The sequence below is a fragment of the Artemia franciscana genome, chromosome 9 (assembly GCF_032884065.1).
Source record: "Artemia franciscana chromosome 9, ASM3288406v1, whole genome shotgun sequence".
In the NCBI taxonomy this organism is placed as follows: domain Eukaryota; kingdom Metazoa; phylum Arthropoda; class Branchiopoda; order Anostraca; family Artemiidae; genus Artemia; species Artemia franciscana.
Window position 1 is genome coordinate 30,506,182 of NC_088871.1, and position 19,455 is coordinate 30,525,636.

At 36.2% G+C, this 19,455-nt stretch overlaps 1 protein-coding gene across 1 annotated transcript in view; it reads left to right on the forward strand.

Moving 5' to 3' along the window:
- The window catches only part of LOC136031263 (uncharacterized), a 437,122-nt gene that overhangs the window by 225,107 nt on the left and 192,560 nt on the right, over positions 1-19,455 (forward strand). The window lies entirely within an intron of this gene.

Here is a 19,455-nt window from a genome sequence, read left to right on the forward strand (position 1 = left end):
ATAGAAAGAAAGATAAAAAGAGATCACATGTACATAACATTTTTCAAATTCATTATAATTAGAAAGAAAGATAAAAAGAGATAAAAGAAAAGAAATAGAAAAAATGCTACGGGGACAGCAACCGCATACCATATCCATGCTGCGGAGTTACACTCATCAACCAACAAAAATTACAACTTAATTTAAATCAAGTAAAATCTGCTCAAAAACAAACAAAACTAAAATTCATGCTTGCTTAATAATTTTCCCTTCAATTTTCCATTGAAATCAGTAAATTTTCTATCTTTTTCATACCATTATCCTAACTATTCCATCATTTTCTACCCTTCACAATAAAAGAAAATGTGGATACTATGGAGGTATACTATAGAGGGAGTATAGTAATCATTCATACCCCTAGTATTTTGGTTAGGTATATTCCATCGATTTTAAAAACTAAACGTTAAGCGGCGAAAGCTGTCCAAGTCACTTGGCTATCTTTTCTGTGTTAAAGAAATTTCGTCTGTTTAAAGCAACAGGTATATTAGAGAACTTAAGTTGTGGTTCACCTGATTTCGGGGACTATTGGCTATCATTTAGTTAGCTTTACTTTTTTTTCCTATGCCATCTTTATTTTTTAAATGATTTTTATACAAAAACCCTCTTGGCTTTGTTCAAGAAAACGATCTTAAACACTTTAATAAAATTCATACAAGCTGGTAAATATTTTTAAGCCGAACTATTGACAGTTTATGTTGATTTTGCTCAATTAAAGCCCTTTTTGTTTTTTTTTTCACTGCAATCATTTTGGAGTTACGGAGCCCTCAAGTTGAACATGGATTGTTTAGGTTTCAATTAACATGCGTTTTGTCTTGCCCGTGATACCACTGAACCTCAATAAACAGGTTTTAAGCGGGTTCAAAAGCAATTGAAATATATAAAGGAACTAGCTGTTGGGGTATATATATATATATATATATATATATATATATATATATATATATATATATATATATATATATATATTTATATATATATATATATATATATATATATATATATATATATATATATATATATATGTTTTTAACTACGTAAAACTTGCGAATATACAACATTCTTCGCTGTCCCATTGTCTGTACATATAAATAGATTGTCAGGTATTATTCTATTCTATATGTATATATATATATTCTATATGTATATATTATTATTATTCTATATGTATATTATTCTATATGTATATATATAGATCATATATATATATATATATATATATATATATATATATATATATATATATATATATATATATATATATATATATATATATATAATATATATATATATATATATATATATATATATATATATATATATATATATATATATATATATATATATATATATATATATATATGTATATATATATATATATATATATATATATATATATATATATATATATATATATGTATATATATATATATATATATATATATATATATATATATATATATATATATATATATATATATATATATATATATATATATGTTTTTAAATACGTAAAACTTGCGAATATACAACATTCTTCGCTGTCCCATTGTCTGTACATATAAATAGATTGTCAGATTTACCGACTCTTGAACATTCAACATATAATTGTCCATGGGAAAAACAATCCGTATTCAGATCTATACCTCATTATTCTAATGATTGCCCTTGAGTTTTATTGATGGTGATTGCTAATCAAACATTCCCTGTGTCCCAATCGTCATTTATATATCCCCCCTGTGCCCCCGGCATCCCCGTTGTAGTTGTGTCCCTGTGTCCCAGTCGTCATTTATATTCCCTCTGTCCCGGTCATTATTTGTGTCCCGGTGTCCCAGTCTGTAATATCTCTTTGAGTGTCCCGGTCGTCATTTATATTCCCTGTGTCCCGGTCGTCATTTTTGTCCCAGTCTGTAATTTCGTCAGTCGACGAACAACTTCATGACGACATACAGCTCAATCCTTATAATGACGTCAGTCGACAAACATGACGTCAGTCGACATACAAACATGACGTCAGTCGACACACACTTCCCAGTCGTCATTTGTGTCCCGGTGTTCCAGTCTGTAATTTCTCTTTGAGTGTCCCGGTCGTCATTTATATTCCCTGTGTCCCGGTCTGTATATACATTCGTTTTTGAATTGGTATATGATGAAATAATTTTTTTTCCTTTTTTTCTTTTTAGTTTTTTTATTGGTTTTTGCCTTTTTTAGCTTTTTTAGTTTTTTTCTTTTTTCTTTTTAGTTTTTTTTGCAGTTTTTACCTTTCTTAGTTTCTTTATTTTTATTTTTATTTTTTTAGTTTTCTTTTTCTCCTTTATTTTTCAGTTTTTTTCCTTTTTTTAGTTTTTTTTCTTTTCCAGCTTTTAGTTTTTTTTAGTTTTTTATTAGTTTTTGGGTTTTTTTTCTTTTTTTTGTTGTTTTTACCTTTTTTTTAGTTTTTTTTTAGTTTTTTTAGTATTTTCTTTCTAGTATTTTTGTAGTTTTTACCTTTTTTAGTTTTTTTCTTCTTTTGTATTAATGCTAAGGCCAAGGATCGAACCTAAGCCTCTCGGACCTAGAACCTGGAACCAACTGAGTTGGCTTTACCAACTCAGCTACTTCGGCTTGAATACATTCGTTTTTGAATTGGTATACGATGAAATAATTCAGACGTCATATGCGGACAAACACAACGTCAGTCGACAGACAGACACACAAACAAACAACTTATATTTACATATATATATATATATATATATATATATATATATATATATATATATATATATAGATTTTTAACTACGTAAAACTCGCGAATATACAACATTCTTTGCTGTCACATTGTCTGTCCATATAGATAGATTGTCAGGTTTTCATTTATATTCCCTCTGTCCCGGTCGTCATTTGTGTCCCGGTCTGTAATTTCTCTTTGAGTGTTTTTTCTTTTTCTTTTTTTTTTTAGTTTTTTACCTTTTTTCTTTTTTCAGTTTTCTTTTTCTTCTTTATTTTTCAGCGTCACTATGAAATACATATCGCCGAGCCTTTGTTTTTTAACTAAAATCTGGTAAGCATTGATGACCTTATCCAAGTCAAAATCCCAAACCCAATCATCATCGCTATCATTTTCAGTTTTGATATGTTTTGACTCTTGCTGTCCAGGTGGATTTTCATCTAACTGCGCGGTTTTGCGTTCCTTAGCCACAAACCTGTTTTCATGCTGTTCTTGTGATTCCTCGGCACACTTTCTTTTCTTACTTTCTCTATCAGCCGCAAGCCTGTTTTCATGCTGTTCTTGTGATTCCTCGGCACGCTTTCTTTTCTTACTTTCTCTATCAGCCGCAAGTCTTTTGGCATAGACTCTTTGAGCAGCTTCCTCGGCTGTTGCCATTGTAGGTTCTTCAGTCATTTTACAATTAAAAATTTCTCTTTCAACGATCTTCTTACAATTAAAAATTTGTCTTTGAACGATTTTCTTAAATACTTATAATGACGTCATATACTAAGCATCGTCATAACAAACATGACGACAACTAACTTCATGACGACATACAGCTCAATCCTTATAATGATGTCAGTCGACAGACAGACAAACAACTCATTTTTATATATATAGATTAAGCATGTTCTATCCGAGAGATTGAAAAAGTTTTTGAGATATGGGAAAAAAGTGCAATAAAAAAGGACTTGGTTCCAGCATTTTGTTCACGTTGCACCTATACATAAACACTAATATATAAAAATGATAGAGACACGAGTTAGTTTTTAATTCGGTATTACTATAATGTGGAGTAGAGCAATTTGCTGAAAAATTGTTTTCTAGTGGTTTTTAATAAACCCCAAAGGTCAGAATCTAGCTTGTTGTGTTCCCAGGATAGGATGGACAGTCAGTAAACATATATACGTTGTAGTTCATTTACATAAACAGAGCTGAATGAACAAAAAGCTTTCAAATAGTTACAATTACAATTGCAATTAGTCACTGGCTTTTATGTGTTAATAATATATTACAAAATAAAGAAAATAAATTATTACACGAAAAAAATCGACAATCTCATGATCAACAAAGATTATCATTGGAGGCATAAAATCAGCCATAGTTTTTCCTCTGGAAGCAGTAAACTACATATCTACTAATGCACCCTAACAATTAAAAAGATGAACTTTACAGAGCACGTCACTCCACAGCCAAAGACATACCACGGCACGACATAGCATGTATTCTAGGAGACTTCAGCGCAAAAGTAAGGAAAAAACTGATCGTTCTCTCCACAAATCATCAGTGAACATAGCCAGGCTTCAATTCCTGAAGTAATATAGGGGAAGGGAGGACTTATTTTCTCAAATCAATGGGAGGTACTTTGACTGTTCTTTTTTTCAATTAAAATACTAAAAAAAGGCGTTTTCCCTCAGAACATACAAAAAAGGGCACTTTTGAATATGGGGAGACAAAGAATCTTGAAAGGGAAATGCCCCCTCAAATTGACGCCACAGCGATCATCAAATAACGGAGCTCAAGAATGAAAATAAATTTAAATTAATAGTCTAATCAAAATTAAAATAAAGTTTATTACAAATGAAAGTGGGGTCCTTGCCCCATCAAACCCTAAAGACTTAAGTTTCATAACATGAATCGGTATTAAAGAGAATAAACAAGATTCTCAACGACGCAGAACTTTACTAGAACTGGAGAAAAGGAGTTAATCGGATAGTCAGTTACCCCATCCTAACTGAAACATGAACAGACCTGGTTTAATTTGCCTGGTGGACGGCAAACAAAAATGAAATAAAATTTTTCCTTGTGAGATTTCTCAGATAGGCACGGTGTTTTTAGAATTTATTATCTTCTGTTTTCTGCTTACAAAAATTGTATAAAAATATTCCAGAATTCTGTCGATTTGATAATTCCAACAAACAAGACATCACAAACTACTTTGTCTGAAGATATTCTTTATGGTGCAGGATCATTTGTATAAATTTCACATTTTTATTCACCATCCAATTTGTTTACGGTCAGGAAACGATAAAAAGAAGCTTTTTTATGGACCGTTTGGCCGTCCTCTCAATGTGCTGAACGAAAGGTATGATTAAGATCTAACGAGACCAAAGAGATCTAGTGTCAAGGTAAAGATAGAATTCAAGCCAGGCTGCCCTCAGGGAGGGTTATAAACTAAACATTTCGTTGTCTCTCTAAGAAGTAAAAACGTTTGGTGATATTTTGGAGGAGGGGTACAAATTTTTTGGCAAAAAAACTAACCATGGAAAAAGCGGTATGATCTTGTCTCGTTCGAAGGGTCTTATGAGCTCAATTCAATACAAATCAAAGTCATAAAGTTGGAAATTTTTGGAAAATAGAGCTTGAAGTCACTGAGTAATTTTACTCAGTAACTTATAAACTGATACCCTTGCTAGAAACCTTGGCTTGTTTTGAAAGACACAATCTGGTACTGTGTACATTTAAAGAAGCCCATCGATTGCTTTTTCTCTTAACTCTTTATACTGAAAAAAAATACTGATTATACAACAAAATATGCGTCTCCTCTCTCAATTTTTAGGGATAGATAATTTAGGGTGGCACAATAGCGCTGCCTAAGTAGAGTGCAAATTGGGCTTTATGCACTATTTTTTTTCCAGCGGTACTTTGTATTCAAGAACTTTTCGTAAAAACTTTCGAGGGCGCTCATTCGATTTGGAATTGAAAATTCTAGTCATCTTTTCAAGACTCATGAGGGATTGCGAGGCAAGCAGTCCCCCTCCCACTCTCCTTTTTGCTCCAGTTACATCCGATATAAGTTCTAATATAGCTATTTTCCTCACCACAGTTACAAAGTACAATAACTATGCCTCTGAGGATGACAATTTATGTCTTTCATGCTTTCACGGCTTATTCTATAAAGCTTTCTACCGAAATAATTGGATCCCTAGAAGAAATTTCCAGAATACCTGGGAGCAGTGGTACATCCCCTCGAAAAAAAAACAATTCCTTAAATTCTCCAAACTTTGGCGCTTGCTAAGAAAATTTTCCAGTCCAACCCAATGTTCCCTAAAAAGGGGGCAAGCACAGCTACGTCTCAACCTTTCTTCCTCATGTCACTGTCAGTCACATGCACCATACACTAAAAACTCAGGTTAATAGACTTCTTTAAAGAAGAAAACCAAAACTGAATCTACTGGTCCTGAAGGTGTGATTAAAACTTATTTAGGAAACTGTCAGATTTACATTGGATATCCTGACCCTCATTTCATGTCCACAGAGGGCCTGCATTATTCAGAAGGGCTTCAAAGTATTTTGGCCATATTGCCTTTTTGAGAAGCATTCAATATTTCATTGTGGGTATTGTTTGTCAGGCAAAGATAATATCTGTAACCACAACTTAATTACCTGTATATGCCTCAAATGATGCATATTCGTTTAGTCTACGTTACCGTTAATTACTAAACTGCTAATGTTATTTTATAAACTTAAAACTCTTTTTAAAATACATAAACTGAGATCAAATTTTGGCATTAAACGGAACCTTGGCAATTATCAATTTCCATTATGAATTTTTGTCAGACTTGAGCAAACGCGGCCACCTTTCCGCGTGAAATCATCAATATAATGAATTTGTTCTTCTTCCAGTTGTTGCGACTATGAACTCCAAGTAATTATATTTGGGGGCTACTTTTATTGACTCACCTTTATAAGCAAATGAGAAATAATGGCGTCCGTCGGGCTTACTACTATGGAAGATGACAATCTTTATCTTGGATGCTTTTTGCTTCAGCTTCTTCGGTTTTAAGTAAGCTTCAGCTATAGTATTATTCAACTGAATTATATTCATTTATAGTAGCAGTTATTGCGAAAGGGAAGCAGTTTTTATCCTTGGTTTCTTAAACCACTAAGAGCATTAAGATAAAGCTTTCAGGGAATGTGGAAGGGATTGTTGAACTAACTCAAACACACTATGCGCATGCAGGTTTTCAAAAAAAAGGCATTTCATTAATATTTTATGAACAACTTGGAGCAGTGGCTCCCAACAGATTTTGGGTTATGCCCCGCGTACTATTACTACTATCAACTCACTGCAGCACCAAGCCTCCCGAGGCCAACCCAGCTCCGCATACTCCTCTTCCATCCCAATCTATTCAAAGCATTCCTCTTTACACCCTCCCAGGAAGTTCCCAATTCCTTGTAATCTTTCTTTATGACATCCTCCCATCCCAGACAAGGACGAACTGCTTTCCGTTTAGTCCTTGACCGAAAAGGACAATCTTTAGCAATCTGTCATCCTTCATCCGCAGAACGTGCCCTAGTCGTATCAACCTTTCCTTCATTACAGCCCTAGAAAGCGGGATTGAAAAACATTTTTCGTACAGCCTACTGTTTGTAATACGATCAGTTAGCCGGGTACCCAGAACAATCCGTCGGCAATTTCTTTGGAAAACATAGGCATCTCTAAGATTCTGAGGCCCCTTAATATTTTAATTTCACTACTCAATTTTCAAGCGTATCCTATTAACCTGAAGGAAGCCTAGAAGACATTAACTTTGTATCTTTTTTTGAGTCGTTTTCTTGGCATAGTTTATACTGATTTTTTAGCATAAAATTAGCAATCTATACTATTTGTATTAAATGTTTATCTACATAAAGTACTTGTTATACAATGCATTACGCTACGGCAATGCTACCATGTATCTTTTTTACTCTTGAAATGCATATGAATTGACGGCACTCACGTGATTTTTTTTTTTCAAAATTAAAGCTCTAAGTATTGTCAGCCGAAAGGCGAACGTCCTACAAATGATCAACTAAAATATGCCCCACTGATGGGGCCTTTATCTTGAGGATTTTTGAACCGCTGGTAAGTTTTAAATTTGGTTTTCAATTAATATTCATTTGAACATCAGTGAAGTATAAAAGGTGTGATACAGCGCGATTCTTATCACAAGGCATGTAAGCTTAATAAAATTAGCTTAAGGAGAAAAAACGATAATTATCTACTACCAACAACTGTCCCTCAACAAAGACGACGGCCACGCAAAACAAACATAATGAGTAAGTTCAATACTTTGCAGTGTATCGACAACCGGTTTAAAACTAGGTTTGTAGGGAACGTGTTCCGATTTTTAAAGGCTGAGCAACATGTCTTTTTTTTACTGCTTTTCTTGATTTCAAAATTTTCTTGATTACCATCTCTACACATTTATTTCAAAATCGACATTCCAGTGATTTGACTCCCAAAGAGGAATTACTACCCCCGCTATTTTATACAGTATGTCCCCTTTCCCTCGCGTTTTAAATGATATATAAATCACTGTGAAAACTTAGAAAGCTACGAAACATGCTTTGATAAGCAACCCTTTTGATACTAATTCTATCAGCTGTCTTTCCCATTCTTTAACGATGTCGCTTAAAGAACCTTTGCCAGAGCGATTCATACTAAATGCCTATATATAATTACTCTATTCAGACAGTTTGTCTTTTGTCTGTATTTGACGCTAATTGATAGATTATCGCCTATACGGAAAGTAGCATTTACATGGCGATAGAAATGTTTTCCGGTCTATTTAATAATTTATGTTATTGAAAGGATTTCCTCTGACAAGTTTATCTTGAGCTGGCTTAAGCGATACTACTGAGACGAGAAGCATTAAAAAATTCCCCTATTAGAAAAGTAGCTAAAACTGATTAGTATTAATATATGAGGAATTCTCTTTTTTTACTTTCTTTGCATCTTTGATTATTATTTGGGTCATTGATGGATACTTTTTTTAAGCAGCTCGGATTTTTTTTTTTTTAATAATTCTCCCTTGATGCCATAAAACGAAGAATTCAGAAACGGGTGTTCAATTTTCCACAAATTTTCCATCCCTTAATTCTATAAGCAGGGTCTCTGTCCGCTGACCACGTATCTCCGTATATGGGGTCAATCCCCTAACTAAACACTCCGATCAGGGTGGCCGCAACCTCATGTGGTGGGTGGAGCCCACCCTGGGAATCTCTGTACCTAGGTTTAATGTAACTCTAATATGATTCCAGGCCTAGGGTCGGTTGGGCTAGTGACCCTCCACCCGAAAATTAAGTGCTGCTAAAGGTGACAACATAGCTTCTAACCCAGACCCCTTTTTAAGATCTCTACCATCGTGCGTCAACGGACATGCTGACGACGCCAGAAAGACTGACAGACTAAGCCTTATGGACCAAAGGGGGCTACGGACAGCCACCTGGAATGTCTTGACTTTGAATACACCTGCCTCAAAGAACCCACTTTCCAAAAAAATTTACTAGAATAGAATAAAGTGCCGATTGCGGGTCTTACAGAAACCCGTCTTACCAGAAGCGTAGAAGAGCGAATAGGCAACAGTGACCCGTTGCTCTGGTCTAGAGGAAGCACGAGAAGGAATTGCGTTGGCCTTGCGCTAAACATCCGTGCAAGAAAGGCCTTACTTTTACAAGAAGCCATATCTGACAGATTAATGAAGGCCTGCTTTGGACACAAGCATGGCAAGATGACTGTCATGGCATGCTATGCCCCGACCAACGATTCTGATGATGTGACTAAGGAGGATTTCTACTCTGCTTTGTTCATATGCCCTACGACAGTGCCCCCCTGATGATATAACTGTTCACCTCGGTGTATTCAATGCGACAGTGTGCGATGATATGGATGTATGGCACGGCACAATTGGTCCTGCATCCCCCGACCCACTTAAGCTTTGCATACTTAAATTGTGCCGATATCACGACCTTTGCATTGCAACGAACTACTTTCAAGGTAAAACTATCCACCAGTATACGTGGTATCGTAAAGATGGTCACACAAAGAAAATGATTGACTACGTCATTGTTTCCAAGCTCTGGAGATCATCAGTTAAAAATTGCAGAACTTACAGACCAGCAGAGCTCAGATTTGTGTGTGCCGATTTCTGGCTTCGCCTGCGCAACGATCGGAAAGAAAACCCGTCACTGCAGATATTGGGAAACTAAAGGAGCCAGATACTCGCCAAAAGAACAGTGTTGAAATATCGAATCGCTTCGAACTCCTTTGCAAGAGGAGTTACCCAAAGAAATCGTGGCTAACTGATGAAACACTGCAAATCATTGAGCAAAGATGGAGAGCAAGACTTCTTGGAGACAAGACGACATATCAGAGTTTCAATGGAGTGCAGAACAGACTCATTCACCTGCACAGAACCCAGTTTTTTGCAAGGAAAGCCGATTAAATCGAACTAGCTGCATAGAAGAAAGACATGGGTAGCCCATTCAAGCATATCTGAGACCTAACGCAAATTAAAACTCCCGCCTTGGGCTTCGTTCTGTCCACGGATGGGAAACTTATTTCTGATGAAGGTTCTTATTTTGAGGGTCGGAAGGACTATTTCTATTTACTTCTCAACAATAATAGCCCGCCTGTGCCTCCTAATGATAGTCCCAGCCAACTTAGCAGTCAAAGACCTGGAACAGATGCTACTCCAGACGAGCCTTTTCAACCCTCAGAAATTGAATATGCAGTAAAAAGGCTCGAGAATAATGAAGCTGCTCGTATATGTTGCTTAAGCTCAGAGCTGCTAAAATATGGAAGTCCTGCAATGCTCCTGTTTCTCCACACCCTGTTCTCTACAATCTGGCAAACAAATATAATTCCCGAGGATTGGTGGAATGGTGTCATCATCCTCTTATGGAAGAGGAAAGGCTCAAGAAGCGACTGCTCCAACTATCGGGGAATAACCCTACTGTCAGTCCCCGGCAAACTATTTTCAATGGTCCCTGCTGGATCGATGTCGGAATATAATTCGAAAAATCCGGCGACGGGAAAAGGCTGTTTTTATGTCGGACCGTTCAACCATCGAGCAAATTTTCATGATTCGGCAATTAGTAGAGAAGACCATAGAGCTCCATTAGAAAGCATTTATTGTCTTCGTCGACTTCTGTTATGTATTTGACTCAGTCGATCAAGAAGTTCTTTTTGCGGAATCTAGAGTTGACTGGCCTAGCCGCGAAATATTGCAGACTTCTCAAGGTGCTGCTCCACTGGGCGGAGAACTGTGTACAAGCAAACGGATTGCGTAGCTCTTTCTTTCAAATCATGACAGGAGTGCGCCAAGGATATGCAGTTGCCCAAAAGCTCTTAAGTGTCATCGTAGACTATATTCTGACAAAACCACTTCACGGCTCAGCTTTGGGCAAAAATTCAAAGATCGTGCCATCACGGATGCAGATTTTGCTGAGGACTTGGCCATTCTGGTGGACTCCATGGAGCAGCTGCTGGAAGCACTCCAAATTCTACGGCTGCCAAAGTAGGACTGAATATAAACTAGAACAAAACTAAAATTATAGCCATAGACCCGTCTTCTTCTACTGTTAACTCTCCAGTTAGCCTGGACAGCAACACTGCCATCGAAGTTGTTCAAGATTTCACCTACCTGGGCTCCATAATTTCTACAGATGGTTCACTTCTCCCTGAGCTGCAAGCTAGATTATCCAAAGCGTCTTCTACAATGGGCAGACTGAACTGTCACCTCTGGCGAAAACCAAACATTAATCATACAACGAAATCACAGATCTTCAACACCCTTGTCGGCCCTGTGATGCTTTACGGAGCTGAGACAGACCGTGCGAAGCGCAAATGCTCGCCATGGACCGAAGTGGATGAAGGAGGCAGTCGTCACTCTCTATGCCAAGCAACGCCCCACAGGAAACATAAGTAGTAGTAAGTAATCATAATTTAAACAATTTAGTAATAATAATAATAATAACAAGCCTTTGATAATCTCACCCCAAAATTCATGCAAGGATAGATTCTTAAATTTAAGAGTTTGTCAACATTATTAACCAGCTTTTATTCTAATATTTATTCTTTTAGACTTAAAATCAGTCACCAAAAGGATCCCTGGTACTAATGTTATTCAGCAATTGTCACTAGTTGCAAACAAATCAATTGCTACCAACCAGTAGTTGCTACAGAATGTTAAAATTTTTACGAAATCACCAGTTGTTCCCAACTATCAAAACACTCTAATTATCAAACTAGAGAAAGATAGTGGAATATAATCGGTCAGTTGTTTTATTTATGGTTATTCCTTATTTTACCTAACTTAGAAGTTGAACTGCAAAAAAATACTACATTTGACAACTGAGGACAAGGGCTAAGCAAGACGGAAAAGGTTCATTGCAACTGAATCCTCTTTTAAGTGAACCCTTTTAAATGAGCTAGTTTTAGCTAATTTTGTAGATAGACGTTTCATAAACTGCGAAGCAATGATTTTTCTGGTGTCCAAATGAAAATAAATAGCCTCTATCATTAACGAATCAGCTTTGTATTTGAATAAGTTTTTTTCACTTGGTATTTTTCTCAGAACTTTTTTTTTACACTTGCATAGGTGAATAGGGAAAGAAAATATTCAAGAAAGGGATTTGAAACACTAACAGAAGGATTTTTGATCATAGAGGTTTCACTGGTAGATCGTTTATAATTTCAACCCTTTAAACTCCAGAAATAAGAATAAAATTGTATTTTGGTTGTGTAATTTTACAATAGTGTTGTACTAGCGAAATTATAAAATACGCGTAAATGTGAATGTTAGCTTTCAAAAAATTTTACACAGCTCTCTACAACATTTTAGGTGCTCTATTAGCACAGGATGAATAAAACAGAGGAAGGGAGACTTATCAGCGTTTCCAACTTATTTTAAATATTCCTAAAAAATCTTCCGTTACAAATCTTTACTATTAGGATAACTTTAAATTAAAGCTATCATTCCAGGACAGGTTCTGATTTTTTCTGTAAATAGGGTTCAGGTATTACTGTGACGACGACCGTTAAGTGTGTTGAGGCCCTGGGGATAAAAAGCTTTGTTAATTTTCAAATATATAGGACAGAAGGATAAATTGTGGTTTTTTTGGAGAAATGGGCTGAGTAACATCTTAGCTGAATGCAGCTGATTTGAACGGAGGCTGGGTCAGAAAGGTTCGGGTTAAACGGGGCTTGAGTTGAATGATTATTGTGTTAAATTCACGTTTTATTGCACGGAAGTTGAGTTGAATGGGGATTGAAATAAATAGGGACAGAGTTGCACGTGGGTGGAGTTTTTGAACGAAGAAGTTGAGTTGAACGAGGGTTGATTTGAGTGTGTTTGAGTTGGATGGATATTGAATTGAGCGAGAGTTGATTTCTATTGAAGTTGTGCTAAATGAGGACTCAGTTAGATGTTGATTTTAGTCGTACCAGTGTTCAGTTAAGCAGTGGTTGAGTTGCACGAGGGTTTAGTATTACGGGTTCAGTTGAACAGAATTTACGGGCTTCAGTCGAACGGAGTTAGGTTTAATGAGGCTTCTGTTCAACGGGGTTGGAGTTGCAAGAAGGCCTAGGTAACAGGGGTTCAGTTGCACGAGGGTTCAGTTAAGTAATGTCGATATACACGAAGGTTCAGTTGCACAGGAGCTTAGTTGAATGGGGATTCAGTAACACGGGGGTTCAGTTGCACCTGAATTTAGACGCGACTCAGGTTCAGTTACACGCGCACCGACGGGAATTAGTGACAGTCGCGTCGGTATTTTCATATATTTTCTTTCATTTTCATCTTGTTATCTTTTTGATATGTATTATATTGATTTATTAAACTTAGATAGCGAGGCAGCAAAACCACGGCACTTCAATTCCGTATTTTACCGATTCATTTTTACTTAACAAACCCCCAACGATATTCGTGGGGAAACCCTCTTTCTCCCATTTTCGACACCTCTTCTAGTTGATAATCCTTGTTCTTGGGTCCGTTGCCAAGTTGACTTTTTTTGTAGCCTTCCTCTTTGGTTTTTGTTTGTAGGCAGTTCAATGGTTCTGGGTAAATGATAAGATATTGCTCCGTAGTTAGATTACTTACTCCGTATATTTTATGAACTTATTAATTCAGTAAGCCCTTTTTAGCTTAAGAATTGTAAACTATTTCAACACTCTGAACTATTGAACTATTGAATTAATTGAACCAGCGTGATGCCTGTTACCAGTGACGATAATCCTGTCCTTGTTTATTCGCCGGTATTGAATTTGGTACAGAGCAATTTGCTAATTGGAGCAGAGGATGACGTGATTAAAAGGCATGGAGTGGAGTTTTTTTTTGCTCTAATTCGGTCAAGGTGGCAAAGACGTTATTGTGGCAGCTTTGTCCGGGTCATGAAGATTGCCCTATTCGGAAGGGAAATAATGCATTGGTTAGCCATTTCAGCGACATAATTACTTTATTAAAATCTCTTGACGAGACCGACACTGATGTTCCGACATTCGTCATAAAGCGTCCTACGGAAGTACCCTGCCTCCCTGCCACTGCCTACACCTCTTTATTCTCAAAATTTAATGAGCTCCATCAAGTTGTTTTGGGAATGTCTTCAAAACTTGACAATTATGAACTGAGCTTCCCCATATTACCCAAGCCGGCTTCAGTGCTAGATTCGCATGCAACAGTTATCGTCTCAAAGGTGCCGGACGCCTTATCTGACCCTCTTAAGCGAAAAGCTGCTATAGACCAAATTACTGGACATGAATTAGTACGTAGCGTAAAGCCCATCAATGACAAGTGGTATATTAATATGGAAAAGTCTGCTACGGAGGACTTCTGCTCGTCAATCCAGAACACAATCTCCGGTACTACAACAAAAGTGGTTTCCAAGCGGTATTTTGGTATATCATGTAATATTCCTACCGACGTTGACATTACGGTACTCGGTAGCCAACACGGTATCAAAGATGCTAAGAGATTGGGCCTATTTAAGTCTGTGAAAATCAAGTTTTCGGATTCTTTTGCGCAGTCTACGTTTTTCAAGCATGGCCTCAGAGTGGGCTATGAAATTTTTCCTGTTTACGAGTTTTAAGGACCTACCCACATGCTGTTTTAAATGCCGATCACTAGACCATCTACAGTACTCCTGTCCCAGTGTTCTCCCGAAATGTGCTCGTTGTGGAGGGCCACACATATCAACAAAAGATGAACCATGCATTGGGGATCCCAATTGCGCCAATTGCGGCCGAAAACACCCTTCCTATAGCTTTTCCTGCCCCGTTATTAAGAATCGAATAAAGTGCAAATCCACCTTTCAATCATGAGTGCATCAATCTCAGTTATTTCGTTCAATATAAATGGCACCAAAGATAAGGATTTTGTTATTGATGAGTTGTACGGTTCCTACGATTTGGTATGTCTCCAGGAGCATCTTCTCACTGCTTCAAGTTTGAATTTTTTGCGTCGAAGTCAGCATCATACTGCGTTCCTGAGTCCAGCAAAAGCTACTGGTGGTCGCCCTTCCGGTGGACTAGCCTGTTTCTTTAAACGGGACATTCATCTACCCTCCCCAGTACTCTTCTACTCCGACGAATGTTTTTTGGCTTTGCGTGTCGGCAGTATTGTATTTATAAACTCTTATCTCCCATATGAAGGATACTCGATCAGATCCTTAACTAAATTTGGAAAGGCGTATGGTCTGCTTAAGAATCTTGTGAATCAGGTACTGTTAAACTCTCTACAGTATATAATAATTGGGGACCTAAATACTGACATTAATCGATCATCTGTGAGAAGTGAATTGCTTTTAGAGTGTCTTCCTTCGTACCACATTGTGCCCAAACCCCACAATTTTTCATATGTTCATCATTCTGGAAGCACGAGTGATATTGACCATATTATTTGCTCGCCTGATATTATCTCTTCTTCTGCTTCTGTTCATGTTAACGAGCAAGATACTGACCACATGCCAATTTCAGCAACATTTACAATGGATATTGATCTATCGGAAACCAATTGCTCGCGAGAAAAATCGAAGTGGTTTGAAAAAAGTAATTGGAGCAAAGCCAATATACCGCACTATATCTCTACCTTGACAACCCTTCTTTCTACCATACGCGTTCCATATCATCTTCTTCAGCGCAAGGTACCTACGAATGGTAAAGCCGATATTGACTGTTATTATAACCAACTTGTGATGTGTATGAAAAGGGCAGAAGAAGTTGCCGTACCTTGACAACGTATTCGTAAAAGAACACAAAAACCTATCTGGTCAATGGACCCTTGTTTAAAGTCGATAAAAAATAAAGCAAAATTATGGCTACAGATATGGAATGAATGTGGTCGGCCAAATTCTGGGTGTGTCGCTGATATCAAATGTAAAACTAAAACCAATTATAAACGTTATCTGAGGTCGGCACGTTACCGCGGTATGGATTTCCCTGTAAGTAGGGAGGATTGGCGAAAAGTGATCAATTCTGACAAGATAAATGATGAAACTATGACAAGTAATTGCCTTCCACCTTCAGCTTGGTATAAACATTATTCTTCGATTTTTTCAGTGATTAATTATACAGTGCATTCTGTATATACTCGCCTTCTTACCCCCCTCTTTAGTACAACGTTTTCGCAATGCCATATAGTGCCCATATCTTTTTCTTCCGTAATTAATGCTGTTAAAAGTTTAAAATCTGATTCAATAGATAAGGATGGTATTTCTAAGATGCATATGCCGATTGAATGCACCCCCCTTATATCTCACTTTCAGCTTCTTTTTCAAATGTGTCTATGTACTTCATACGTACCTGAGAGTCTTCTGTGTGGCACTGTTTCGTCAATTTTAAAAAGGGGAAAGTCACCGACTGATTGTTCTTGCTATCGACCTATTACTGTATCTTGTAATATTAGTAACGTTTTTGAGTATATCCTTCTACCATTTTTGACTAGTAATATTATTGAGGATGAGAACCAATTTGGTTTTCGAAGTGGGGTGGGTTGTTGCACGCGTTTGATAGTGTGGTCCATGGTCAGCTCATTTTTTCCTTGTATAATTCTGGGGTCAATCTCTCTGTTATAATGCTTCTTAGGTTTTGGTATTCAAATTCGTTTCTTCAATTAAGATCTGCACCAGACACTATTATAAGAATGCGAAGAGGAGTTAGGCAGGGTGGTGTTCTGTCCCCTACGCTTTTTAAGATTTGTATTTCTAGTGTTCTGGCTAAGATTTCAGGTACATACCTTTCTGGTCTTGCGGATGTTTCTTATCTTGCGTATGCTGACGACTTGCTTCTGATTAGCCGTTCCATAAAGGGTCTTTCCAAAACGGTCTCTATAGTTTCTGATGCTTTCTCTGATATTGGGCTTTCAATTAATATAGATAAATGTGAGTTTCTTCCCTATAACTGTACTACTGCTACTCCCCTTCACTGTAATAACTTCACTATCCCTCTTGTTGATTGTATTCGTTGGCTTGGTATCTCTATTACTAACAATCTTTCAAGCCTACGTCAGCGTACTGTTTGTGATATAAGTAAAAAGATTCAGATTGGTTATGCAAAAATTATTGCAAATAGAGGGAAGTATAATAGACGTGCGCTGGCTAAACTTTATTCTACTTTCTGTGATCATTCTGTCCTTTATGCTTCAGGTCTTTTCCCCCTTCTTAATAATGGTAATTTAAAAAGAATTCGGATAAATTATTTCAAATTTTGCAAATTTCTTCTGTATATTCCACCTTGGACAAAAAACCGGACTCTTGTTAAAAAATTTTCAGTTCCTGATATAACTTTAAAGTTGGAGATTCTTCACAGACAACTCTCCAGTACAGCTTCTGCGCGCCTATCCCCTCACCAACGTCTAATCCATTTTTTTCGTTGACTTTGTGTGTGTATTTATTTTTCTCTTTGTGTTTTTTTGAATTCCATTTTTGTGTGTATTATTTAATTTTTTGTATTAACGTAAAAAATTTCTATTGTCATTACTTTTCATTTTTTGTATGTTTTGCTTTTTGTGTGTATTTAATTGTTTGTACTCCACATTTTAATACTTTTATAGTGTTGTTGTGGGTAAGAAATAAATTATTATTATTATTATTAGAAAAAAAAGAATAAAGAGAAGAGACAAGTTTAGTACATCATATATATTTTGACCGTCTTCACATCTTGAATTAAGTATCGGAGAATATTTTTAACTACAATCTTAAGAATTTATAGTCTGCCATCCAAGCACCAGCAATAATAAAAAGAACCCGGCTACACAGAATAACAGTACAGTTTCCTTGAGCCCCTCAATGCAAATGTGCTACAGGTAAATGGTCTACTTTGACTATTGATAAGTCAGGCCCTGGCAAGAAAGTATCTAAATTTTCATAGATATTTTTCTCAGACGTTTCATAATGCCATGATTTTGGTCTAGACCCAGATTATCGTTTGTCAAAGTTACCTAATCTAAAGAGGAAGGAAGGTGTATTAAAAATCTGTATTTGAACCCAGAGATATGGCATTTCCCACTTTAAAAATGGATCTTTTACATGATTAGAACGTCAGACTTTACCAAATTTTACTTTAACCTTATACACTCGTCATGTGAAAAAAATTATGGCGGTGTTCCATGAAACATATCCAACTTTAGCGCGTTGGGTTATGACTAATTGTTTTGTCTTTTGTAAATTAAATTTCTATTCCAATTAACCTTGAGACGTAATTATTGTCTCTAATAGGCTCTTCTAATTATGTGATCTCATTCTATTATAGCATAATACATATTCAACATCTATCATGCATTTTGTACATGTAGCTCTTCCTTTACTCTTTCCCAGTATCATAAACTTTAATAACATCAGCTTTTCTTTCCTTTGTATGCTTGAATAGAAAAAAACTCCAATAAATCACTTAAAAGTCAGACGTTTAATCTTTTCCATTAAAAAGCTTTGAATTCCTTTGAAAAAATAGTTCTTCCTTTCAACCCGTTAGGATGTCCCTCTTTTAACGTGAAAAAATAAAAATGAAAAATAAGATGTCGCACGCCAGGATTTTGATTATAAAATTCCTATGTCAAGATTACCGTTTCCTGGTTGTCGAAAATAGCGTTCATGGAGGATTTATTTCCATCGAAGCTTCAAAAAACTAAATTCTATTTTAATTTATCCTGACATTTCATGGCACCATTATTTAAGAAACTGAATGGTCCTAATACTGGTGTCTAAGAAAATTAAGTAGTTACTTTCATACTAATGATTGGCTGCTTACACCATAGGCGAGATAATGAAATTAATTTTTGTTATAAGTACAAACAGGCAACACTCGTTCTAAATGGTCGACAATTCTCTTTTTCTGTTATTCTTCGCTTTATTGCAAGCCCCTAGTAAAATATAAATTTGGCATTTCAGTTCTAAACTTAAAATAGATTATCAAAGACTATCTCGACTAAAAAGACTATTGAAGCCTATCAAATAGTTTTTGGTAAAAAACAATTGGCTTGTTATGCTTATTCTAAATATATAAGACTCGTTAAGTTTAGTGTTGCATGCCTAAGACATGATCCTGATAAAATTTGTCTTATTTTCAAAAAATGGGGGAAACACCCCCTAAACGTAAAAGAATCTTAGCGAAAATCTTACCCCAAGATTGAGCGTATCAGGGAGCACTACTGTTATGGTTTCGAGCTTCTACATACAAAAATGTTGAATTT